The sequence below is a fragment of the Ailuropoda melanoleuca genome, chromosome 5 (genome assembly GCF_002007445.2).
Source record: "Ailuropoda melanoleuca isolate Jingjing chromosome 5, ASM200744v2, whole genome shotgun sequence".
Taxonomy (NCBI): Eukaryota; Metazoa; Chordata; class Mammalia; order Carnivora; family Ursidae; genus Ailuropoda; species Ailuropoda melanoleuca.
Window position 1 is genome coordinate 92,956,888 of NC_048222.1, and position 27,450 is coordinate 92,984,337.

The window sequence follows — 27,450 nt, forward strand, 5'->3', positions numbered from 1 at the left end:
TGGACTCCAGTTATACTGGGCAGACAGGTTGTGGGTACGCCGAAAGGCTCTGCTGCCGCCTCCGCCCGCGCCGCGTTACCCGCGTGAGCGCAGGATTATTCTAGTCTTTGAGCATGGCAGATTTCCACCGGATGACATCATGGGAGCCGAGTGAGTGCCGGCTCCGAGAGGGGGACGGAGAAGGGGAGGGGGAGGAGAGAAGGGGCGAGGGCTGGGAAGCCGAGTCAGAGCCGGGTGTACGTCCGCAAGCTGGGGAGGAGCGCTCCGCCCGCTACTGACAAAGGATGGGAGGATGCCTGCGCCGCGGGATGCTCGTTGCGCTCCGCCGGGCTGCCGCCTGAGCGACTTCGCCCTCCGCCGGTGAGTGATTGCAAAGATCATTCAATCAGCCTTGCTGCGAGCCCGCACCCTCCTCGGCTCGCCGTCCCGGGCGCCTGTGTCCCTGACCCCGAGCGGGGCTTGGCACCGTACCAGACTCGGAGCACGGGCAGCAGGTGCCTTTGCCCGGTGGGTCCGCGGAGGAGCCGAGGCTCCTGGCTGGGGTTCGTGGTGGGTGCTGGGACCCAACTCTCGGGCGGCGGGCTCGCCTGCGGGCGCCGCTCGGGTAGCGGAGGCTGCTCCAGCCGGCTGCCTGGGGGTAGTTGCCTCCGCTGGCCCGCCCTCGCCCGCCCAGCGCGCTAGCCTTTTCTGGTTGCTCCCCAGTGCGCTGCGCGCTGTTTACATCAGCTTCATACTAGTCAGCGAACCGCACCCCTCGGAAAGCGCGGAATCGAGGACGGCCACTTTACAGGCTCACGAGCTTCCAGTGTGGGCTTGAGGAGGGCGGGCATCGATCACCCAGGGAGGGCGGACGCCAAGGACCACCGAGGGCAGCCTTTGTCTTGGGTGTAGCGCTAATGCGCTCAAAACTGAGTCAGGCTCTCCGCAACTGTCGAGTCAGATCCCAGTGCCCGGCACCCGCCCGCCAGGGAGAGGGATGCCATTGTGTTTCTGCTGCAGGCGGGACTGAGAACTGGGACTTAAGACACCAGAAGTGTCCTGCGCCCACGGTGAGTGTCGCAGTTATCCAGGTGCAGGGCTAGCTTCTTGAGCTCCTGGAAGTGAAGTGACCAACTGAGGCCGAAAGAAGCCCAAGTTCTTTCCCCAAGTGGTGTGAGTCAAAGAGCAAACTTAGAGAGACCCACGCTGGCTTTCTTCTTTTTTTTCCCCCCTCTGGTTTCTGAAGCGTTTATCTTGAGGATTATTTGTGGCAGGTGAATGGCGTTAGAGGCAGGTTCAGTGTACAGTTAGGGAGATCCATGTCTTCCTGGCAATCCCTTTTGTTATTCAGTAGTTTCGGAAGAGGTTTTCTTGCTAAACGCGTTTGAGATCTGTTCTATTTACAGAGCTTTCAGGGCTTAAAGAGAAACGATTTGGAACCTGCTCAGGTGTCTTAGTTTAGAGTTGTGCTGTGTGTAAGTGCTGGAAAGCCAACATACCAATACCCACGCCTCCTCTCTACCTGCAGGTTTGACACACGTTTTATCAATGAATCCCTTCTGCTTGGGAAGAGTCCAATGTTCGGATCACAGAGAAGTGGCGATACCTATTGGAATATTTGAATTTAATGTCAATTTATTTCCAAAAGAAACACTTTCTTAAAAAAGTAGAGGGAATGAAATTTTGTTGCTTTGGGGTTCAGTTACTTTCTTTTGAAGTTTTATTCACTGCAATCTAAAATATTTAAAAATTTAAGAGCTGTTTTATATTCATGGATTTAGTGTATAATAAATCATCCCTGAATACAAAGGAGATTCTTGTATACAAGTTTGATGTTACAGCAGCTAACATAATGCTAGGGTGGAAGAAAGTAACAACCTTAGTTATAATTCAAATAGTAATTTTATTTTCTTTTTCTTAGAAAAGGCTTACTGGTTTTCCTTTAGACTGTTTCTTTTTCTTTGAAGACAGGTGATCTTTTTAAATATGGAGGTATAAAAGTAAATTTTCTTGACCAGTGATTGATCTTCTGATAAAGGTTGAGGTCTTTTTAGATGGGACATGATGGAAAATTATTGGAATTTAAAAATGTGGTGGAAGTGAAAAAGGAACTACCTGGGTGAAATGATGGAGGGAGATTTTACTAAGTATAAATGGTGGGACTAGGAGGATGTCACATCAGTTTTGCTTTTGGAAAAGCTCACTGTGTGGTCTTTGTGCACTTGTCTCTCCTTCTGGTAAGTGCATAATTACATCTTTGAGTGTGTTACATTATATTGAGAGACCAGTGATATGAGCTTACCTGTACCCAGGGCTTTGGGGGTTAGCAGCAATATTTTCTCCGTGATTCAGAAATAATTTTTATTTCATTATTTGTTTCCCGACTTCTTATCACAAAGGGCTCCACCTGTTTGTTCAAAAGTGTTATTTCTTTTTAACTTTACTGTCTGTACTCATCTCCTTATGGTAAAAGTTAAGGAGCTTTAAATGAAGGTTCTCGGAGAACCTGTTGCTCATGCTGGCTGCTTTTCTTACATTTATAGTGACAAAATCTCTTTGAAACTAGCCCAGTGAACATACAGGCTGCTGATGTGCTTAGGTGATGGGGTATACCCAACATAAAAATGTACATTTGTATAAAATATACATAATCCCAATCAGACAATCAGTGAGCAGTCATAAGCATGAGGCATATGGTATTTGGCTAATGGTTTTTGGCGAATGATAGTTCCTTTCACAATAGAATGTTTTACTCCCTTTATGTGGTAAGTAAAAATCTATATTAAAGATAACAGGTTATGTTTTAAGTTTGAAATCTTTTGTTTCAAAAATTTGTATCCAAGAAGGTAAAAAATGGTCTGGGACTTCACACACACACTAGAATATGTGAGAAAAGTGCTCAGAAAGTGTAAGCATTTTTAAATATATATGATTTTGTATATTTGATTGGCAGTACAATATTATTTTTAAAAACATAACAAAATAATGTCCATGAACTAGAGAATATTATCGCAATGTTCTTTAAGGTATTCACAAATATTTTGGCTATTTCATTACACAAGGTTGCTTAATTGGGAAAGATGAAAAGAAGTTGCATTATAAGACAAAAGCAAAACTATAGTATATTGCCCAGAGTAGGCAATAATGATGTTTCTAGGTCCTAGAAAAGAGCGTGATGTCAGAATACTGGAAGATTTCTAAGAAGAGTTTGTAGGAGGACTAAGTATATGTTAGATGGCCTCTTGTTTTCGCTGTTCCAATTGTTTGATTGGAAGAGATACTGTAGGATGTCTGTAATATAGTGAGACTCTTGCTTCCTTGAAGCAAAATTATATCTTGAACTCAGTCAGAGACTGTTTTATGGTCTTTTCCATGCTGTTTTTCAAGTTCTAGTTTAAGGATGTTTCATGGATCACAAAACATTGTGGTGTTAACTTTTGTATAGGCCTTCAGTATGGAAATTGGTCAGTAAAAATATTTTTGACAGAAAAGTTTTGGTGTCTCAGCTTCTGGAGTGCTAAGTTAAGAGTGAAAGTTGACAGTTATGAAACAGTAGAAAATATCAGGAGTGTGATAATATCTTATTCACTGGGATAAAAATAGCATCATTAATGGAGTTTGTAAAGACAAAATTAAAGAAAATTTGAGACAAATCTCCAAAGTCAAAATTATCCCTTTGTTATGTATTGGACACATGGTGCAACTTAACAGACCTCTATGACACTATTACTATTTTTTTTTATAGATTCTATTTTTAAGTAACCTCTACATCTAATGTGGGGCTTGAACTTACAACTCTGAGATCAAAAGTCATGTGCTCTACTGGGCCAGCCAGGCATCATGTATCATGTATTTTCTATCATGTATTTTCTATTTACCCATGTCAGAATGATGAACAAGGGGTTGGAAATATGTGTTCTAGTTTTGACTTTGTCGTGTAATTGAGGATAGGCTTCTGAATGTCATGAACATTAGTTTCCTTCTCCATAAAAATAAAAATGGTAATATCTGCCCTGCATTTCTCACAGGGTATGGTGCACACAGTAAATGAGCTGATTTCTATTTTTTTAAAAGATTTTTATTATTTATTTATTTGACAGAGAGAGAGACAGCCAGTGAGAGAGGGAACACAAGCAGGGGGAGTGGGAGAAGAAGAAGCAGGCTCCCAGTGGAAGAGCCTGATGTGGGGCTCGATCCCAGAACTCCGGGATCACGCCCTGAGCCTAAGGCAGATGCTTAACGACTGAGCCACCCAGGCACCCCTGATTTCTATTTTAAACATCTGCTATTTTTAATTAGTGGCATTCTTGACAATTCATTTATTGCAATTTGTCATAAAGTCGTAAATAGGTTGTACATCTCTTTAATTTGCAAGTTTTCTGGCAACAAATTCTTTCATTTTTTTTGTGCCTGAGTATATTTTTGTACAGCATTTATTTTTAAAGACTGTGTAAAATAGGTATAGAATTTTCGTGTGGCCATTCTTTTCTTTTACCACTTTAACTAGTTATTCTTTTGACTGGGCTCTTCCATCCAACCTGTCAGTCTTGTTGTTTTGTAGATCACATGTCTTTGTCTCTGGCTGATTTTAAGATTTTTCATTCATCTTTATCTTTCCTCAGTTTTATTGTGATGTTCCTAGGTATGGTTTTCTTTTTATTTATCTTCCTTAGAGTTTGCAGAACTTCCTGAATTTGTGGATTGATGTGTTTCATTGGACGAAATTCTTTGGTGAATTCTTGATCTAGAGCTCTACTCCACTCTATTTCTTTTATTTTTTCTGAGATCTCAATTATATGTTTAATATATGGTTTCACTGTGCCCAAAATGCTCTTATACTTATTACACTAGTTGCTACTTTTTCTTTCTCTCTATGCTTGTTTGGATGTTTTCCTTTGGCCTTTTCTTCCAGTTTACTAACCTTCTCTCCATCACTATACTTGTTATTCTGCCAAGCTCTTCTATGGGTTATTACTCTAGTTATTGTATTTTTTTGGTTTTCAAATGTGCATTTCATTCTTTTCTATAGATACCAATTAATCTATTTTTCCACCATTTCCTCTGTTACTTTGAGCATACTAACCGAAATTATTTTAAAGTTTCATCAGTTAATGCCAATAACTGGATTACTGGGAGCTTTTTTTCAGTGTTTCTCTTTAGTCTTGGTTTTAGTACTTGTGTATAAAAATTCTAGAGACTCTAGATGATTTATCCAAATCCAAAGAGTTGTCAGCTTGCTTTCCACTAGGCAAAGAAAATGGAGAGGTGGCTAATCCTTGTATTCCAATCAGTGACTGAGCTGACTCAAGTACTAATAGTCTTCATCCCTTGCAGGGGAACCTAGCTGCCAAGCATAGCTATTTAGAGCATTCACTGCTGCATTCACAGGTACTAAACACAATTCAGGGTAGTACTTCTGAGAATCCTGATCTTCTTTTCAGAAGCTTTCTTCCTAGCATCGTATGTGCAGCTTCACATGTCAGCAAATGTCATGAGGTAAAACCATGCCTGTGTCAGCTTGATACTTCATCATTTACTTCTCACTTGGATCTTGGTCCCTCCTGTCCCTAAATTTTTAAAAATTATTGATTGATTGATTGATTCTTATTCGTATATATGTGTGTGTATATATATATATATATATATATATATATATATACACACATACATATATTTAATCTCCAGCCCCACAAGACCGCCAAAATTTCTCCTGGATTCTCTATCCCATATCCACGGTCCCTATTCAGGCAAAGCCCATATTCTCAGCCTCTTGGTGTGTGTCTAGATTGGCAAATGCCCCCGCTCTTCATCCCAGGGGAAAAAAGCACCATCAAAATTCAGCTCACCCCTTGGATGCTTCCTCCATCTGAAACCTCAAAGCTAGTAAATTCAGATTCATGGTAACTAAATATAACTAATTGGCAAAACTTTTCTTTCTCTTAAGAGTGCCATACACACACCACACACACAAACACACACACATGCACACACACACACACACACACACACACACACACAAGTCCACTTTTTTTTCCTGAACATAAACGCCCCATGATCTATGAATCCCTAATTTACAAATAAATTCCACATATAGGCAGTGAACACTGTGGGTTCTGGAGCTTCTCTCTTCCTAGAAACAACTGTCCTTTGTTTTTCAAATTGTTACTCAGATAAGCAACTGATACAGACTGCTGCCTTGTCATTTGCATATAAGAGTCAACAAGTTAATAGTGAATCACCTTCTTTTCTTATTGATGTATGGATGAATATCCCAATACCAAGAATATATTTCTCCTAGGAGAAATGTTGCAAATGGTGGTTAGTAGTTTTAGAAATAATGTCTTTAACAATATACTTTAAGGATGGCCTATTATTAACTTCACTTCTGTGGATTGACCTAGAATTTTGTTGAATCTGTCTAGTGACAGATAGATACTCAAAGTGAACTAAAATATATAATGCTATTTTTAAGTGATTATGTATTCCAGGTAACAGAAACCACTGAGTTTTTGACATACAACCAAGTTGTTCAGAATGCCTGGAATGGGTTCTTGGCCTGCCTTCCTTCCCTTCAGGGTCCTAACGTACATTAAGAAATTCACTGAAGCTTGGTGAGAGTGGTAAATCAGGGACTATGGTGCTGCTTGCTCAAGTTGAGACTGATACCCTGCTGAGCAATGCTTTGATTCTCATAAGGTATGTCATATGCCTCTTGGACCCTGTCATATATCCTTTCAGACTCACTTCCAGTACTGTCTGTGACCATGGCAAACATTATAGGTAGGCTGTGCCTCACTTGTGTTGACTTCTTCTCACCTTAAACTAATGCTCAGTATCTTTGAACTTCTGCTTTGTGATTTTACCAGCATGTCTTATTTCTCCCTCTGCCCCTAAAAGTGCAGCTTAGAAGTGGGGAGGAGCTAACACCACATAGAGAACCCCTCAATCAGTGGCAATGGGTGGGTAGTTCTGAGAGAGAGAGAGGCTTTCTGTAGCTCTTCCCAGGGTCAAGGTTGGGTGGAAACTAACTTGGCCATGGTGATGACCCAACTCCATTCACTTGTATTGGCTTTTATTCCCCGTTTCACTTTACCTGGTGCTTCGTTCTTACTTTCTGGGATCGCCTTCTACTATTTGCATGTAACTTTTTATTTCACATTCTGCTTTTGAAACAAACTTGGCCTAAGATATATGGTAGATTACTTTTTTTCTATAGAGGAAAATGAAAAAAAAAAAAAAAACAAGAAAGAAAAAGAATCAGGACTAAGCCACATCCATTTACAGTGAAAGAGATGGTAAGGAAAAAGCTAAAACAATGTATCTCTCAAACGTATTTTATTTACCAATTCGTCATCTTTCAGGTCACCAAATGAGGCCAGTTAAAGAATTCTTTTACTATGAGGTCATCTCTTGACCTAATCAATTTCCCTCCTTCCCTTCTTTTTTACTTCCTGTTAATATGTATTCCCTGGCTAGATCCTGGTGGTATAATGAGTAACAAAATGTGGCATGATTACTGCCTCTTTGCAAAGTTTTATTTCTGTGAAATTAATTAAGTAACCACAGAAACAAATACATGCATCCCAGAGTGAATGCCTTGAAGGACAAGAACACAGCGGGGAGAAAGCCAGTACCAGGAGTTTGACTTAGCGAGGGAGATCTGGGCAAGCCTCCTCGAGAAGGGGACACTTGAGCTGACATCGATCGAAAGGATGAAAACGAGTTAATTAGATGGAGAGAGAAGGGAAGAGTTTTCTAACAGAGGGACAAATGAAGTGTGCTCAAGGCCTATTGTCAGGAAAGCCTGGCAGTTTTGGAGTCACAGACAGCCCCAAGGAGGGAGATGTGCCAAGTAGGAGGGACTGTCACAAAATGCTTTAAGTATTAAAGAATGAAGTGTGTACGTGTGTGTGTATGTGAGTGTGTGTGTGTGTGTGTGTGATGGTGACAGCAAGGAGGGGCCTCATGAATAAACCAGATAATGTTTGAGCAAAACACAAATATATGAAGGATCTGGGGAGAATAATATATAATATATGCAGACGAACAAATTTTTAAAGTTATGAACATTTAAAAATGTGAGAATTGTGGGAATTGATTATTTTAAATTAGTGAATTTCTAAATAAATAGCACTGAAAGAAAAGGGATGAGATATTTATTCATTTATTCATCAATTTATTTGTCCTCCCTCTTGGTGATACCTTAAGAACTGCATAAAAAGCTTTTAAGGGGCGCCTGGGTGGCACAGTGGTTAAGCGTCTGCCTTCGGCTCAGGGGGTGATCCCAGCGTTATGGGATCGAGACCCACATCAGGCTCCTCTGCTATGAGCCTGCTTCTTCCTCTCCCACTCCCCCTGCTTGTGTTCCCTCTCTCGCGGGCCGTCTCTATCTCTGTCAAATAAATAAATAAAATCTTTAAAAAAAAAAGCTTTTAAAACTCTTTGTATCTAGGTAGTTTTACATTGTTATAAAATTTATATATTTTTATTATTTGTACATTAATTTTTAGGGTGGTAGAATTGTAGGTGGACTTTTCTGTTTTAAAAGTATTTCAACTAAAATTTGACTTGAGATTGATTTTCATAGTGTAACACAGGAAGAGTCTATACAGATGCTATTGAAGCATGGTGTGTAGCCATGTTTAATTACTCAGTTTCAGATGAGTTTTTGTACTTAAGTTTTAATGAAGTTAATTTGCCTAAGTACCACACAAGTTTGTATTCTGGTTCTGCTGATTTCTCCCAAATTTGAAATTCAAGAAACTAGAGACAAATTATTTTCCACTTGGAGCTATATTTCCTTTGATATTTCTTAGCAATATTGCCTTAATGTAACCCAAAGTTACAGTCCAGACACAGTGTGAAATGATGCTTTAAGATTTAGCCTAATATATATAGTAGCTCTTGCCAGTAATCCTTCCTTTTTGATGATATACCTTGGTTTATTTTTATTGGTTACTTTTAAACTTAATCTTTTAGGAAATCTCTTAATTCTGTATCAATTATTTTAAAAATGTGTAATGAATAAATGGAGAAACAAGTATTTATGCAGTAATTACTACACAAAAGAAAGATTTGTACCATGAACAATAAGAGGGAATTAGACAGAAGTGGCGGAATTAATTGGGCAGATTATTGAGATGTTGAATAAGAAGTACAAAAGGTAAAGTCTGGGACTTTTTGATTTGTTCCTTACAACATTCATGGTAGAGGATAACCATCCTTGGACTCTGAAAAACAAATTCAGAGAAATATCTGCTCCCTTAGGTTTTGCAGACACAAATTAAGATACCAATCTTAAAACCAATGGTAATTGACACTATTTCTGTGGACTTTTGTTACGAGGATGAACCATAGTTATCAACTTGTAGAAAATGTTAGGGGTGCCTGGGTGGGTCAGTCAAACGTCTGCTTTTGGCTCAGGTCATGATTCCGTGTTCCTAGGATGGAGACTGGCATGGGGCTCCCTGCTCCATGGGGAGCCCGCTTCTCCCTCTTCCTCTGCCCGCTGCTCCCCATGCTTGTGCTCTCTTTCTCTCTCTGTGTCAAATAAATAAATAAATAAATAAATAAATAAATAAAATCTTAAAAAAAAAGAAATTCTTAAAAATGATGCAAAAGGTGTTAAAATTTTTCCACCACCCGGTACCCAGTAACTGAATCTGTTTTTCTTTAAACAATAAAAGAAAGTATTTCAAAATGTTGATGGTGGTCATAGGACTATGGTTAGTTTTTTATCCAACTTTTCCTTATTTGCCAAATAATTTTTAGTAAGTATGATTTATTTTCACAAAAAAGTAAATAAATACTTCTTGAATGAATAAAAAATATCTGAAGCAAAACTTCAAAGTGATAGCTTCTGTTAATCTGAATAGTTCTCTTATGGGTGTTGGTTATTTTTTAAATACTTTTCTGCATGTATCTGTATGTCTTTTATGATAAAATTACATATAGAGAAAAATGACGTGAAAGGAATCTTCTATTTCATGCTAAGTTACACTCAATGGAGATATATCTAGTTGGAGAATTTCTTTGAATAATTTGCCGCTCAGTGGTATAAGATACAAGTCTTACTGGGATTTAAATTTTTTTTTTTCATTGAAGTATAGTTGACACAGTGTCACATTAGTTTTAAGTGCACAACACAGTGATTGGACAACTATACGTTCATTATGCTGTGCTCACCACAAGCATAGCTACCATCTGTCACCATACAACACTATTCCAATACCATTGACTATGTTCCTTATGCTGTGCCTTTTATTCCTGTGATTTATTTATTCCATCACTGGAGGCCTGTATCTCCCACTCCCCTTCACCCATTTTGCCCATCCCTCAACCCCAATCCCTCTGTATTTATGGGTCTGTTTCTGTTTTTTATTTGTTTTGTTTTTTAGATTCCACATATAGGTGAAATCATATAGTATTTGTCTATCTTTGTCTGACTTACTTCACTTGGCATAATACTCTCTAGGTTCATGCATATTTTTGCAAATGGCAAGATCTCATTCTTTTTATGGCTGAGTAATATTTCAGGGTGTGTGTGTGTGTGTGTGTGTGTGTGTACCACATTTTCTTTATCCATTCATCTGTCTGTGGACAATTGGGTTGCTTCCATATCTTGAGTATCATAAATAATTGCAATAAACATTGGGGTGCATATATCTTTGACTTAGTGTTTTTGTTTTCTTTGGGTAAATACCCAGTAGTGGAATCACTGGATCATATGGTAATCCTATTTTTAATTTCTTGAGGAACCGTCATACTATTTTCCTAGTGGCTTCACTGATTTACATTCCCACTAACAGTGCATGAGGTTTCCTTTTTCTCCATATCCTCCTTTTTCTTATCTTTTTGAGTCTAGCCATTCTGACAGGTATAAGGTAATATATCACTGTGGTTATAATTTGCATTTCCCTGATAATCAATGATGTTGAGCATATTTTCATGTGCCTGTTGGCTGACTGTATGTCTTGTTTGGAAAAATGTCTATTCAGTTCCTCTGCCCATTTTTAAATTGGAATTAATGTTTGTTTTAAATAAATTGTTTTAAATAAGGTATTTTCATCACTAACTTGTTCTAAAAAGTAGCTAAAAGAATAATTTAAAATTACCAAGTTTCACTTTTATCTGTTTTCATGAAGAGCAAAGAGTAACATTCTTTTCTCTCTCTCTCTCTTTTTTAAATGGTGGTAACAATTTTGTCGATTACAGACTCTGAACTCACAAGCCCTTTAGTCCGTTGTGGGCTCCCACTCACTTAGCAGTTGTGGTGTGAATCTGATCATGTGCACTTCATCATGTGGGTGCTGGGGGGGTGTCTCTGCTTTTAAAGATGAATCCCATTTCTCTCTCCTCAATGAGAGAAAAATTATTACATTTTACTTACAGATAGTACTATGTTATATAAAGAAAATTTGAAAATTTATTTTAAACAGAAAAGCTTAGTTTTCCTATTAGAGAAATGGGAGACAATGGTCATTGGAAAAAGCTGACTCTAAGCCATAAAGAGCTGTTTTGAAATAATTGCCATTCATTTGTGAGGTGACACTGTTCAAATTGCTTAACATATTTGAATGTTGGTTTCCTTTTCTGCAATACATGGATGATAGTACCTTCCTACTAGGGTTGTCATGAGGATTAAAGGTAGTAAGTAAATTTCCTGGTAAACAGTAGGTATTTAAGCAGTTCATACCATTAAAGTTAACATAGATCCTTTAAACTGTCAGGTATATATGGCTTTTTTTTTTTAATAAGAGGTATGTGATACATTTAAAATTTTGAGTTGTCTTGGTACTTTTTAGGCATGAATGATATTTGAAGATTTAGTTTCATAAGAAAAAGAAATTTGGCAACAACCACCACCACCACCTCCACATAGATAAATGAAGAAACAATGAATAGTGTTAATAATTGGCATCGTTATTCAGCAAGTGCTTTTATTTTTCCCCTCTTTCTTTCTTTTAAGAATTTTCAATAATGAGAGCATGGCTCCTGGGCTGTAATATAGTAGTAATATGAAGAAAACTTTATTTGAAGGATAAGTTAATTGCTTAATTATTAGTTTGTGAAGCATATGCACCGTAAACATTCCATCCGATATTGAAGCACATTTTTACTAGACTGTAGTAGGATAATAAACACAATGCAAACAAGTGAAGCATATCTGTTGTAAAAAATTTAAACAACATAGATGTATTAAAAGTGGAAAATAAAAGTCCTCCTTCAATTCCCTCTCCACTCAAAAATGTTGACTTCCTTCCTGAGATATATCTAAAATATAGACATATCATGCTCATATATATCATATTTATTTATGCTCAGATAGATAAGAATACACACATTTTAATAAATATGTGTTGTGCCTTGTCTTCTTATATGTCTCTTGGATATCTTTTTTCACGTCAACGTAGTCTACCAACTGTATGGTATTACATTTCTGGAGTTATTCTGCAATTTTACTTCTAGAAAAACTTGCATGTGGGCATAAAGAGACATGGATTTGTAAGAATGTCATTTGTATTAATGTAAAAATTCTAAAAATTATTAATTATGGTGTCTTGAAGCAATTGAATACTATATAGATGTTAAGATGAACTAAAATTTCCATGTGTCAGCATAGATCAATCTTTAAAATTTGAGTGAAAAAGAAAGCTTCAGAGGGTAATTATAATGTTACATCGCTTTCACAACCTTTATGAACATAAAAGTAATTTTATATATCAGTTATAGATACTTAAGTATGTAGTCAAATTGTGAACATGTGGTCATGGTGTTCAGAGGGTAGAAGATTTCTATTTCCAGCAGATCTTTACAGACCTGTCTATCCTCACAGATTATGATATTCTCTCACTGTCCTCTGCATTCTCTGCCAGTTCACCTGTCCTTCAGCAATGTATGAGGTAGTACCAGACTTCTTATTTTTTGCACGTATAAGTTTAAATATCTCACTGGTGTTTTGTTTTCTTTTACCCAGTTAGTGCTACTGAGCATTTTTTATATATATATATATTTTAAGATTTTATTTATTTATTTGAGAGAGAGCGAGTGTGCACGTGTGCGAGCAGGGGCAGAGGGGGAAGGGGAGAGAGAGAATCTCAAGCAGACTCCTGTGCTGAGCGCAGGGCCTGACAAGGGGCTCAACACCACGATCCTGTGATCATGACCTGAGCCAAAACCAAGAGTCTAACCAACTGAGTCACCCAGGGGCTCCAGAGCATTTTTTTGTATTTTATGAGGACCATTTAAATCTTCCCTTTGTAAATTGCCTTTTAAATACTTTGTTATTTCTTCCCCCGTACTTTAGATTTTTAAAATACACTTTTTTGTTTGTATGTTTAGGGTACTTTTTATCATTTACATTCATTGCAAATATTTTCTTGCTAACTGTCCTCTCTAAAAATTTTATTACAATGTCATTTATTATGTAGAGATTTTGAAATTTTATTACTCCCAGCTTTATCATTTACTTCCTTTACGAATTTGGCTTTACTTGTTTGAGAAATCTTTTCTTAGAGATTATAAAGATATCATCCAATTTCCTGTTGAAGCATTAATACTTTGCACGAAGGTCTCTGGCATAGTTGGAATTTTTTTGCAGTTGTTCTGAGGTAGATCACCTCCACCTCGACCCCCGTCCTGTGCATAGCCAATTGTCCTACTATAATTTTTCCATTGATTTGTAAGGCCAAGTCTGGCGTATGTAAGTATCATATATTTAAATCTGTTCTGGATTTAGTATTCTGTTCCACTGGTTTGTCTAATTCTGTGCCAATCCAATACTTAATTCTTTACTCCTTTTAACAGTATGAGCTGTCTTTATATTTGTCAGGAAGAATTCTACTCCTTATTTTTCAAAATTGTCTCAGCTATTTTTATAAACTTTCATATTATTTTAGAGTCTGCCTGTTAAATTCCATGAAGCATTCTATGTGATGGATACTCTTCAGTTGTTTCTTTAGACCAGCTGTCCATGGAGCTATCTCCTTTGTATTTCTTTGGCTTCTGACTTCTTATTGGATTTAACCAATGGGAAACACCAGCAGGAGATTGGGAAGAGAGAGAGCGAAGAGAATTTATTTCTCTGGCTCCCTCTCTGGCCTTTAGCCAATGTGGCAGTAGATGCAGACGTCTATGCACACAACTCCCATATTACAAGGCTCCAGTGCCATCTGGATTTCCCTAACTCCATTCCTTCCCTTCCACCAGGCGGGAGGTAGTGGTGGTTGTGGTAGTGAAGGGAGAGATAGCAAAGAACTTCCTCCTTCTAACTCTCATCACATCTCTGTATTGAGTCCCTTAGGATGTGATATATCTTTCCTTTAAGCTTCTGATATAACCCCTGTTGGGGTTGAAAGTGCATTGATTTTATAGTTTAATTTGAGAGGACTGTCATTTTTGTGATAAAGCCTTTCATTTATATGTTATGCATCTCTATCTGCTTCTGCTTCTGTGTGTTTTGATGTATTATAAACTTTTTTTCTATAAAGATCTCCCTTAACTTTTTTGAGACTTATTCCCAGGATGATTTTTTTTGTAATTTTAAATATTTAAAAAGATGCACGCTCCAATTTTTGTTGGTGATGAATATTGATTTTTACACGTTTATTTTCTATCCAGCAAACTTACTATTCTAGATTTTTTTGAGCTTCTCTTCTATAGGCTAGGTAGATAATCATGTTGTCTCTATATCATAAAAATAGTAATAGCAATCATTGCTAAAACTTACTGAGAACTGACTTTTTTGAAAGACACTTTAAGTGGAATCACTCATTTAATCTTTAGTTCAATTCTATGAAACAGATACTATTATTATTGTGTACATATACTTTCAAATTTTATTTTTAAAAACATTTATTTATTTTCATTTTTTTTCCTAGCTTTATTGAAATATAATCAACATAAAACATTATGTAAGGTATATAATGTGAGGATCTGATACCCGTATGTATTCTGAGATGATTATCAGAATAAGTTTAGTTAACACATGTATCATCTCATATAGTTCCTTTTTGTTGTGTGGTGAGAAATGTTAAGATCTACTCTCTGAGCAAGTTTCATGTATACAATGCAGTACCGTTAAGTATAGTCACCATGATGTACGTTACACCCCCAGAACCTATTCATCTTGTAACTGGAAGCTTGTACCCTTGTACCACCTCAGCCCCTGGAAGCCATCATTCTTCTTCTGTTTCTGTGACTTTGGGGTTTTTAGATTCCACATGTAAGTGAGACTATACAGTATCTGTCTTTGACTTATTTCACTTAGCATAATGCCCTTATATCCATGTTGTTATGAATGGCAGAATTTCCTTCATTTTATGGCTGAATAAGATTTCATTATATATATACATTTTCTTTATCTGTTCATCCATTGATGACACCGAGGTTGTTTCTGTGTGTTGGCTATTGTGAATACCGCTGCTACGAACATAGGGGTGCAGGTAATGATTTTAGTTCCTTCAGACATATACACAAAGGTGGGATTGCTGGATCATATGGTAGTTTTATTTTTAATGTTTTGAGAAAATTATATACTGTTACATAAAACCTGTGCTAGTCTACATTCCCACCAACAGTGCGTATGTGTTCCCTTTCTCCACATCCTCAACCAACACTTGCTATCTCTTGTCTTTTTTTAGCAACCATTCTAACAGGTGTGAGGTGATACCTTATTGTGATACTGATTTGCATTTCCTTGATGATTAGTGACATCGAGCACCTCTTCATGCACCTTATGGCCATTTGTATGTGTTTTTTGGAAAAGTGTCTATTCGGGTCCTCTGCCCATTTTTCAATTGGATTATTTGCTTTTTGTTATTGAGTTGTATGAGTGTCTTATATATTTTGTGTATTAACTCCTTATCCGATAGATGGTTTGCTAATATTTTCTCCCATTCCATGGGTTGCCTTTTTATTTTACTGATTGTTTCTTTTGCTGTGCAGAAGATTTTTAATTTAATGTAACCCCACTGGTTGATTTTTGCTTTTGTTGCTTGTGCTATTGGTGTCATATCTAAAAATTTATTGCCGAGACCAATGTCAAAGAGCTTTTTCCCTATGTTTTCTTCTAAGAGTTTTATGATTTCAGATCTCACATTTAAGTCTTTCATTCATTGCAAGTTAATTTTTGTGAGTGATGTAAGATAGGCAATCAATTTCTCTAATCAAGAAAAAAAGAGAGGACTCAAAATCGGAAAGAACTGACATTACATCTGGTACTAAAGAAACACACAGGAACAGAAGAGACTACGATGAACAATTACACAACTATAAATTATGCATTTCTACCAAATGAATATTGGTGCCAAAATTCAGAAAATAATATAAAGAAAAATAATATACAGATATATTAAACTAATAACAGTATGAAGAAATGGGGTTATTTCTAGGAGTATATGGAAAGTTTAATTTTGAACATCTATTAATCTAATTCATCCAGTTAACATTTTAAGGACAAAAATTATCAGAGATTTTCAATAGATTATCAAATGATTTTTGATGATATACAAATACATTTCTGATTAAAAACCATAGGTAAAACAGTAGAAGGAAAATTCATTAGTATGGATGAATACAAATCTAACCTGTTATAATTTTGAAAATTCAAAATCTTTCTGTGAAAGATTCAAAATAATATAAGAATCTCTTTTATCACCATTATTGTTTCATATATTTCTGGAGGTGGTGGTCAAAGACTAAGAAAATGTACTAAGCAGAAATTAGGAAAGGAGTAGGCAAATTTATTATTGTGTGAAGTATGACTATACCATTGTATGGTAGTGGTTCCTGTGAAAAATCTCCCTCCCTGTGGTGCTTGGGCCCTCTGAACAGATGTCACTCTGTAACAAGATTGTCTCCCTTTGGTAACTAGACTCTACCTAAAAGAACAAAAGAAATGTAGGTTTTACGTTATAAAATAAGGGATGCAGGTTTGCTATAGTGCAATGGTTTAGATGTGGGTATAAATGCTATGTGGCTGGTAGTTAGTAATGACAGATGATGAAGGATTTTGAACTAAACTGCTCTAGAACATTTAGAAATAAGAAAATCATTGGACTTTTTATTGCAAATATAAATAGCATGTACATTTAAATAAATATGTAAAATGTTTATAATATAAAAAGATAGAACAGGGTCCCCTGGGTGGCTCAGTTGGTTAAATGTTTGCCTTCGGCTCAGGTCATGATCCCGGGGTTCTGGGATCGAGAGCCCCATGTTGGACTCCTTGCTCTGCTTCTCCCTCTGCCTCTGCCTTCTGCTCCCCCTACTTGTGCTCTCTCTCTCTGTCAAATAGATAAATGAAATCTTTAAAAAAATTAGAACATAAAAATTAAGTCTACTAAAAAGCAAACTAAAATGTAAATGCTATGAACAAGATTATATAGATAGCTAGAAAGTATTAGGCAAAAATGTAAATGCTTTTTACAGTGATAAGATTNAAACTAAAATGTAAATGCTATGAACAAGATTATATAGATAGCTAGAAAGTATTAGGCAAAAATGTAAATGCTTTGTTACAGTGATAAGATTAGAGTTGCTTTATTTCCTTTAGAAAACATATATTTAATATTGTTAAATCATCTTTTTCATAAAACTTTTCCGAAAAAAATCATAGCATCTGTTACTCGGCTATGGAGAAGGGTCAGGGCTTAGGGCTGTCCGTGTAAGACAAACCCTGGTTCCTATGAACAGGTAACATGTGGTTATATTCACATACATTTTTCAATTTAGTTATCAGTACAGTCTTTTACATGCTGGCCCTTCTATAGGAGTGTAAACTTTATAAAAGCCAGAACTCTGTGTCCATAGAGTCTACCAGGTAGCCTGGCCACAGTTAATTATCAGGTACAAAAGCACTGGACTGTGGGTTAGAGCAGATAACCCCTACAAGCTATGGAGAAGAGGGATTATTCATATTGTTATGAATGAGAAATTTGTTTTGAAGGTTAATGATCTTGGCCTAATAAGCTGTTGACAGAAAGCGTTCTTTTGTACTAGGGACAGTATTATTGTGCTTGCTGGGTTGTGTATCACTAATAACGTTAGAAGGTCCCCACATTCTCTACTCAGCCGGAGAATCAATGAGGTGATACGCGATATCGACCCAGAGTGCATAAGGAAAAATATACACATATGTCTCTTGATAATAATAGACTTATTGAATAATAGCATACAAGGCAATTAATTTCACAGAATAGCAGTTTTGTTTACAGCTGAGTAGCCAGTTCAGAAGTGAACACATGATGTCTTTTAACTCTTTTACTCCTTGAGTAGTCCTGACTCTATTCTTCTTTCTTCCTGCAAAGTTTCCTGCCCCAGAACTCTCGGGTGAACTTTGGTGGCTGCTCTACGAATAGGGGCCTGAGAATTCCTTTTAACCACTGACATTATTTTTGTATCTTTGATCCTTTCTTATATTCCCAGCTACTCAGGATAAAACTTGCCAGTCATAGTTTTGGGAGCCTGGGATCCTCTCTCAAAGATAAAAGAATTGGTTTAGATTAGTTTAAACTGCTTGTCAAATACTCAAATATTTAGAATTGGCTTGTCTTAATATACTTGGTGTCTGCTTTCATGTCTTCTCAGATCCAGTCTATATTTAGCAAATTTTTCTATTGAATATCATTGGGGAATGTCTTTTTTTGGTATCATTTATTGATTCTGTAAAAGTTTGCCACATATAAGTTTGAAACAGAATGGAACACACACATATTTTATGTATACTAAATTGTTTTCTTGTGGGATTTACTGTTATAAACCTTTTTCCTCCTGGAGCATTGGATTTTTAGGGATTATATCAATTGTGTAGGCAACAAGAGTCTATGTATCCTAATCAGGATTTTTTTAGGTGTTGTGAGAAACAATTCTACCAATTATATTTTACAGAAAAAACATTTCCAGAAAAGCAACTAGAACGAAAATGAGGCAGTCTGGTAGGATCACAACTAAAAGAAAATAAAATATCAGAATGAGAAATTGGAACACAGGAACAATTATTTGTAGATACTATTTATAGATGAGTTTCTAGCCACAGCAAAAGTTTATGTCTCTATTGCTCACTAAACTGTGTAAAATATCGTTACATAAATTCCCTGTCATTTTTATGTTTTCTTCCCGTCTTAACCGACTAGCCTTTGATAAATCACAAATCACTGTTTATATTTTAGCTAGTAGTAACAAAAGTGCACCATTTGAACCTCAGTTGTATTGGTTACTACTTTGTGTTATAAAAGGAAATTCCTGACCTCTGGATAGTAAAATGTGAGTGGTTTCCAATCTGATTAGGTTTAGGTGTCTGTGTCAGGAAACTTTAGTGAAAGGCTGCAGATGGAGTTAGAACTTCGTATAGCTATTTTATCACCTTGACCTTCATCCACATGAATCCTATGCCCCTGATACTTTTGTTTCTCAGACATTAGCATTAACAAAAACAATTGTTGTTCATTTAGATTTTTCTGGTGTGGAATACAGTATTGTTTTCTTCCAATAGTTCAGATAATAGTTGACAATTTTATTTAGTTAATTAACTAATTTTTTAAAAAGATTTTATTTATTTGACAGAGAGAGAGAGAGAGCGCAAGCAGGGGGAAGGACAGAGGGAGAAGCAGGGTTCCCGCTGAGCAGAGAGCCCCATGTGGGGCTCAGTCCCAAGACCCTGGGATCATGACCTGTGCCGAAGGCAGACGCTTAACCAGCTGAGCCACCCAGGCGCTCCAATAGTTGGCTATTTTAAAACAAAATAGAATTATTCACATGGGTTTGGATTATGTATTCTATGGATTATATATTCTAAAGTATGTGTATCTCTGTCTTAGAGATAATCACGTACATAACTGTCCATAGATTTTAAGTAGTATTCATTGTTCCATGGAAAAGATTTTCTATATAAGCCATTGTCTTTATTTGTTCACCTCCTGTATCTTTTACTTCTATATTCCAGGCATACTTAAATTTAAACTACCTATTTGATGATAAAGCTATTACGTGTTTACTGAGGGGAAAAAATGAAGAGTCAATCTTAGAATTCTACAAATACTTAATGTACCCATGAGTTTTAGTATGCCTCAGACACTCTGGATTTATGTTAATACTTTTGGGCCAACTAGGTAGGGATACATGATTAAATTTGTTAGCATTCATTTTGTAAATGAAATGACATGTTTTATGATCATTATAGTACAGGGTTACGTATATAATTTCAAAATCCATTCCGAAAGTTTGTATATGTTAAAGAGAGTTCTGCTGTAGTAAGTTTTCTTTTGAAATTGTACATATTTAAAAGGGAAACCTCCAAAAGGCATGACAAGCATTCAAGTTTTATTATGCCTGGTGAAGGGTTCTTTTGGCTCTATTCAACTCCTGCTTCCAAAAACAGCTTCCTGAGGTTGTAGTGAAATATAAGCAAAGCTCATAGTTGCACAAATGTCTGCAAAAATGAGAGAACCATCACGGAGGCAGAGTTCAAGTAAAAGAAGGGGAAGGAGGGGGAGAGAGAGAAGGAGAGAGAGAAACGGACTCTGTTGACAGGTAAGTAGCAATTGCAGTACATACAGCACATATTTTGTAGTATCCATAATGGGGAGACCCAGATTTCATTATAGATTTATGTTGTACTGAGCCATATGTTAGCAAGTTGGGAAGTGTGGCAATAAATAGCTGGAGTTAAAAGAGGGCAGTGGTTGCTGAAGGATCTAATTTAATTTGAACTCTGAATAACTATTGATGAAAAGACTAAGAGTTCTTGTAATTAACATCAGCACTTTGATATGAGAAAGTTCCTGTTTGAAAAGCAAGTGCGCAACATAGAACCTTTTAAGAGAAGAGAATTAGTTGTTACAACATGGAAAGAGGTTATAGTTAGGACCAAGGTGAATATGTTTTAGCCATATTCAGTCCGTGTTTCGCCAGTCCTTTGTGTGGACGAATGATCATTCAGACAGAATCCATGCACATTGTTAGGTTCATTTTATGTGTCTTTACTTAGCTAATTTTTTCAATAAACCATATACATATGGTTTACTTCCAATCATAGGCTCAGGTATTCTCCACTGAATATTTCTGTTTCTAGAAAATGCAGAGTTGGAAAATCCTTTCAGCTATTACTATAAATAAGCATGTGGAAAAACAGTCGTTGCAATTGGAATTTCAGTGCCCATAGTGGGGAAGATAGTGCAGAGGGCCATTTACTGCAGCGTTTCTTCAAGTTCATCCATGAATTACCTGAATCAGAGTCTTTTAGAACGGTTATCTAAATGCAGAGCCCCACCCCCAGACCAACTCTTTGGGTAGAACTGAGAAAACTGGATGTAACCAACTCACTGGGTGATCCACATACACAAGGAGCCCCCACTTTGTAGAATGCTCTTAGAACAAAGCCTGTTCCTGTTTGTATGAACACATACCACAGCCATACAACAGGCATTTTTTTTTTTTTCTGTCAAGCACTTCTCCCTCAAACCATTTTAAAGGGAAGAAATAATAGAGATGTAAAGGTCTACAAAAACTATGAACATTTGTTATGGATTCTTCAGAGACTAAGAATTTGCCTTCACTCAGCAGGGGGCCAGATGCCTCAGAAGCCATTCTGCCCCCCGGAAGTGTCAGGAGTAGCCACCTGCTGTGTTAAACATACTGCAAAACCTGGGGGGGAGAAACAGACTTTTTTTTTTTTTTTTTTTTTTTTTTTGCAGTGGATAAAGCTGGAAGCTTTTATCTTGTAGATAAAGCCTGTGGGAGGAAAGCCAGGGGCTCCCCTGGGTCAGAGTCATCCTTATGATGCTCTTGCTAATGATTACACAGGACACTTAATGAGATGAGCTGGGGCAAGTGTTGCTGCATACGTGCCCGATACCTGCCTGGCGTGCTGATGGCATGGAGTGGTCCTGGGGGATTGTGCTCACATTGGCTGCTCAAATTGGACACTCGCGGAAATAATGCCATTTTTAATTTAAAAAATTGGTGTCAGTGGTTCGCAGATTTTGGTGTGAATCGCAGTCACCTGGGGAGCTGCTCAAAATCCAGATTTCTGGGCCCCACTCCCAGAGATTCTGACAGTTTGAATGAGACCAACAGTCTGTCATTTTCTCAGGGGCCTGTGCCTTCCAGGGAGATGGACTTACAGGTGGTCGCTGAAGTGTAAGCACATATGTTATACCCCATCAGTGCTTGTAAGAGTGTTTTTTAAGAAGAGACATTGTTACAACAAAGAGCAAACAAACTGAGCTCTAGAGGACATCTTATTTATTTCATACCCCAGCTAGCACATTGAAATTGCAGCATAAAAATAATTTGAATATTCCGGTGCATGTCCAGTTGGTTACACTGTATTTTCACCTTATGTATGGAATATGGACTGTGGACTTCCTGGACTTAAAGTATATCAGGAGGAAGGACTTCGGAGGAGCTTAATTGGGCATCATACACTCGAGGAAATGTTTCTCTTCCACAAAGGAAGCTGCTGAGGGATGTGTCTTGGTTTGCAGCAGAAGCGGTAGCATGATTGAAGGGTTTCACTTCAGACAGACCTGCTGAAGTTTGTGTAGAGCCCTTAAATGCATCAGACAACAATACTGAAAACAGTGGCAAATGAGAGAAAGGGAGAATTTCTCCCACAACATCACTTCGGGTGCAGAGCACTATCTCTCAGAACCACCACACACTCAATGACACACATCACTGGAGTTAATAGAGCGCTTAAAGGCACGATGGATGTGAATGTCCACATCTTCCAAACATTCTGTAACAGCTGGGTGCAAAGGAAAAGAATTGCTTTCCTTATGAATACACCTATTGAGCTAGCAGTGTTTACTCTGAATCCCCAGGAGAAAACCAAAATCTTTGTTTTTGTAATGTAAGGTTAGACTCTCTAGAGTAATTAGAAAAAGTCCTTTCTTAAATGGATCGAGATATCAGAATATGTTAGCATGTCTTCCTCCAAACATTATATTTTGTTTATTTATTTTAAAAGAATGTTCTGTATTCTAGTATTTAGCATGATCATCTGGAAATAAAGACATCTATTTCAGATGTGTACAAAACTACAGGGTTTTTTTTTTTAAGATTTTATTTATTTATCAGAGAGAGAGAGCATAAGCAGGGGGAGTGGGAGGCAGAGGGAGAAGCAGGCTCCCCGCTGAGCAAGGAGCGGATGTCCGACTATGCAGGACTTGATGCCAGGACCGCGGGATCATGACCTGACCCGAAGGCAGTTGTCTAACTGACTGAGCCACCCAGGCATCCCCCTCCAAACATTTTAAAGAAAAATGCTATTACTACAAAAATACATGGAAAAAAAATTAAACGATCTTTGGTGCTTCCTTTTACATTCCTATGTTTTAATTCTTTTGTAATGTCCAGTTGCTAAATGTCCAATATTATCAATACTTAGAAAAAGCCAGTTCTGAAAAGAACAAATATTACTCAATAACATTTCCTATTTTATAAACTATGCTGAACTTCATTGAATAGCCAGAAAACAGGTTTCATTTTCTTGGGATGATATGAATAATATTAATCTAATTACAGCTTGTTTTACAACCTGATCATCTCATTCCTTCCTTAATGATACCTGCTTAAACGATAAATTACTTAAGTTAACCAGGTCTCCCAACTCCCGTTTACTCAGAGTACTATCAACTTATACATTTTTTCACTGTTTTTATGACCCCAAAGCAAAAATCATGTTGAAAATGTCATTTATTTTTGTAAATATCCTGTTTAGTGTCATTTTGAAATTCTTGCTATTTTGTTTCTTATCTCAGTTTTTTTCTTAAACCAAGCCAAGGCTTCTTTTATCTTCTAATTCTCTCTCTGATGCAGAGGAAACTTCTCCAGTGCCTCATATTCAGTGTTACTTAGCCAATAACTTTTTAAATTTTTTAGCATTTATGCCCCTCAGTCACATTGGTTATCTCCAGGCTATCCACTTCTGACCTCTGTCCATTTCTAGCTATTCCAACAGATTCTGGGGCTTCTGGTATGCATCTCAGTCTTCACTACCCGCCGGGCTCACAGTCCGAGGAGCAGACAGATGTTCCCTAGCTGACAGGGCTCCACAGGTCTGTTCTGACCCACACCTTGGGCTGTAGTTGTATACTATGGACTGATTATTGTAAGCTCAAAGTTGTTGTGGGGGAGATTTTCATGCCTTCTTGGGGGAGTGATTCATATTCTATTTATTCGGAAAAAATAGCCCACAGTGTATAATTTCTGCAGTCTTTCCCCTTTCTTTCTTATGATTCTCACCTTGCCACCTGTCACCTGAGCACTGGGAATTTACAGAATCTGTGGGGGAATCTGAAACTCTTCCTGATGCCAGGATGCCTTCCGGAAAATAGATTTTTTTTCTTCTTCTGAGTTTGATTGACATTCAGTGATTAAGCCAAAATAATAATTCACATTCACTTTTACAATGCCTCTGTCTCTGTAAGATCTGAATTTCTCCTGTATTGAAAATCGATGGAACTATAATTGGAGTTATTCTCTTAAGTGCATTTTATTACATTATTATTTTTTAAATTGGCATTTCTTATGTCTTCTGTGTTATAGGGGAGGAAAAATATTTACTCTTCCCTTCTAGGTTCTTTTGGCTGGTCTATTAATTAAATTGGCATAAGACAGATTAGCAGGAGAAAAACAAATTTAATTTTGTGTGTGTAGAAGCCCCAAAGGTACGAGACTCAGGGGCAAATAGGGCAGTTGAGGCTTATATGCCATTTTGAGGTGAGGGGAATGGGGTAGGGGTCTGAGGCTTCAAAGGGAAGGAAGACAATTCACAGGAAGATGGGAAGAGCAAATAAATGCTTTAAACAAATGCTTTTCATGCAGAGACAATGGGACACAGAGAGAAATATGAATAGTCCCTGCTGACCTCTCCCCAGATTACCACACCTGGTCCGTACTCTGTAGTTCTACCCGGTGGTAGCTCTCTTTCTGAACCCTCTGTCTAAATTCTTAGAGGCATTCAAGGGAGAGGCAAAAAGCTCTTTCTGAGACCTTGATTGTCTTCAGCTCAAAATAATTCACTGGCCAAAATGGCACCTTCTGGGGTAGCATATTCTGCTCACCTTCAGTGAGTTGGTGGCTAAGTAATGCCCGCCCATCTCCATTTCTTGATTTCCAGAACCTGTGCATATTTTTATATATAGATACTTACACAGATAGATACACATATGTATCTATATATATAGTGTGTATGTTTGTACATACATATATATGTATACATTTACATACAGACACACTAAAAATGGATTTTGCAAATGTAGTTAAGTTAGAGATCATGAGAAGGGGAGAATCATCCTGGATTATCTGGTTTGGCCAGATGTAGTCACAACAGTTCTTAAAGAGGGAGATAGGAGGAGTCAGAGTTGGAGAAAGAGATGGATGACAGAAGCAAAGAGTGAAGTGATGTCCTTCTTAGTTGGAAAAGGCTGCAAGCCAAGGAATATAGGTGGACACTGAGAAAGGCAAGGACACAGATAATGTGCTCACAGCCTCCAGGACGAATCAGCCCTGATGGCTCCATAACTTTAGCTCAGTGAAACTGATTTTGGATTTCTGACCCTCGGAACTGTAAGATAATAAATTTGTGTTGTTTTGAGTCACTAAACTTGTGGTAAATATTATAGCAACAACAGGAAACTAATATAGTTGGCATAAATATGAAGGAGAGTATTAGACTTGCCTCACCCTAATGATGGCAGATAATATTTTCCAATATTTTAATACGATATAAAATTAGATGTGCACACATGAGTTTTGAACATAAACTCTTAGCATAGTGAGGCTGTCCCATGATAATGAAAGTAATAACACCTTTTTCTTTTCTAAGATTATTAAAAATGTGTGCATGTGTGTTTGATTAAATATGTATGTGCTTATTATGAACATGAATATGCTTTGCATGCATAACAAATATTACAGTTTAACCCCCACAGCTCCATGAAATATGTGCTATCATCCTGGGGTGCCTGGGTGGCTCAGTGGGTTAAGCATCCAACTCTTGATCTCTGCTCAGGTCTTGATCTCAGGGTCATGAGTTCAAGCCCTATGTCGGACTCCACACTGGGCGAGAAGCCTACTTAAAAAATATATGTACTATCACCCCAATTTTATAATGAAGAAACTGAGGTTTAATTGACCAAAATCATTCAATCACTAAGTGTTAGGATTAAAATTCCAGCTTTGGTGTTTCTGACTTCAAATGCCAAACATTTGTTTCACCATTATGTCACCTTGTCTTCTGTATGTTTGAAATTTCTTAAAACCCTTTGAGCAGTATATGATGATAAGCTTGAAATATCTTCATTACATGTGACTTTCTTGTTCTACCTCAAATGCCAGAAGAATATTTTTCCCTTCCTCTTTCTTGTTTTTCCTTTCATATTATATTCTTTTACAGGTAACTGCTATGTACTGACGAAACATCCCTATAAGTATTGTGATTCTGATTACGATATTCAGGTTCTATAAATTATAGAGCATTTGAAGCCTTAAAAAAACCCTTACTCTTTAAAATTGCATTAATTCCAGAAGCATTCCTGCAAAAGGACATAAAAACTATAATATTGGACAAACACTGGAAAAAATAAGTACTGTACTTTAAAAAGGGCATACTAGAAAAAAATACCACCAGAGCTTCTTATATAAAGATTGGTTCTGAATGAGATTGTTAGTGGAAAAAGGATACTTGAAACCGGGAGATGTTGAGTGACTAATGGCTTGATAATATTAACTTTGTGCTTTATTTTAATAATACTGTTGGAGATGAGAATGGAAATGCAGAGGTGTTGTAACTTTCTCCAAATTTGACTTCTGTTCAGGAGTTGGACCAGAAAATGTTTTTACAGTTCATAGTTTATTTAGCATTTCGAAAAGTACAATGAACTCTTTCAAGTCACTCGTATGGTTTTTAGAGGACATATATTAAATACCATGAAGTTAAACGTCAACTTGTGGGCAGATTTATTTTGGTAACTGACAGATTGATTGTCAGAATTGATTCAAGAGCTCTGGCAGGGAGAGGGCTTTCTTTTTCTCCCCTGCCATTATTTCACTCTGTTGTGTGTGCATCACTACTACCCTTGTATGTCAGAAAGAGTAAAACTTTTCCAGATAGAAGGAGATCTTCAAGTGTACAAAAGCTTTGCTTACTATTATAACTTTAAATCAGGTTTTGTGAATCATAAACTGTCCTTGCTAGATAAGATTCTTGAAGACAGGGAGCTTGTCTGGCTTATTCTTTCTGGTATATCCAGTATCTGGAAAAGTGCATGAAATATAGTAGTGTATCAATAAATACTATTTGAATGTATGAATTAATTGGACAATCATTCCCTGCTATGGTTTCATAAAACTAAAGACCAGGAGATCATATATTTGTTTATGTAAGAATCACGTCCCCTATTTTCTTTGCTTCATCTCATAATGCTTGCTTGTTATTGTTATTAATTCATTCTTTGACCATAGTTT

General features: G+C 37.2%; 1 long non-coding RNA gene across 1 annotated transcript in view; it reads left to right on the plus strand.

The window, feature by feature from the left end:
* Positions 1 to 200: 200 nt before the first annotated feature.
* Positions 201 to 27,450, plus strand: part of LOC117802408 — a 287,733-nt gene continuing 260,483 nt past the window's right edge. Inside the window, exon 1 of the long non-coding RNA XR_004625791.1 lies at positions 201 to 360. This is a non-coding gene — a long non-coding RNA (uncharacterized LOC117802408). The remainder of the gene's footprint in view (positions 361 to 27,450) is intronic.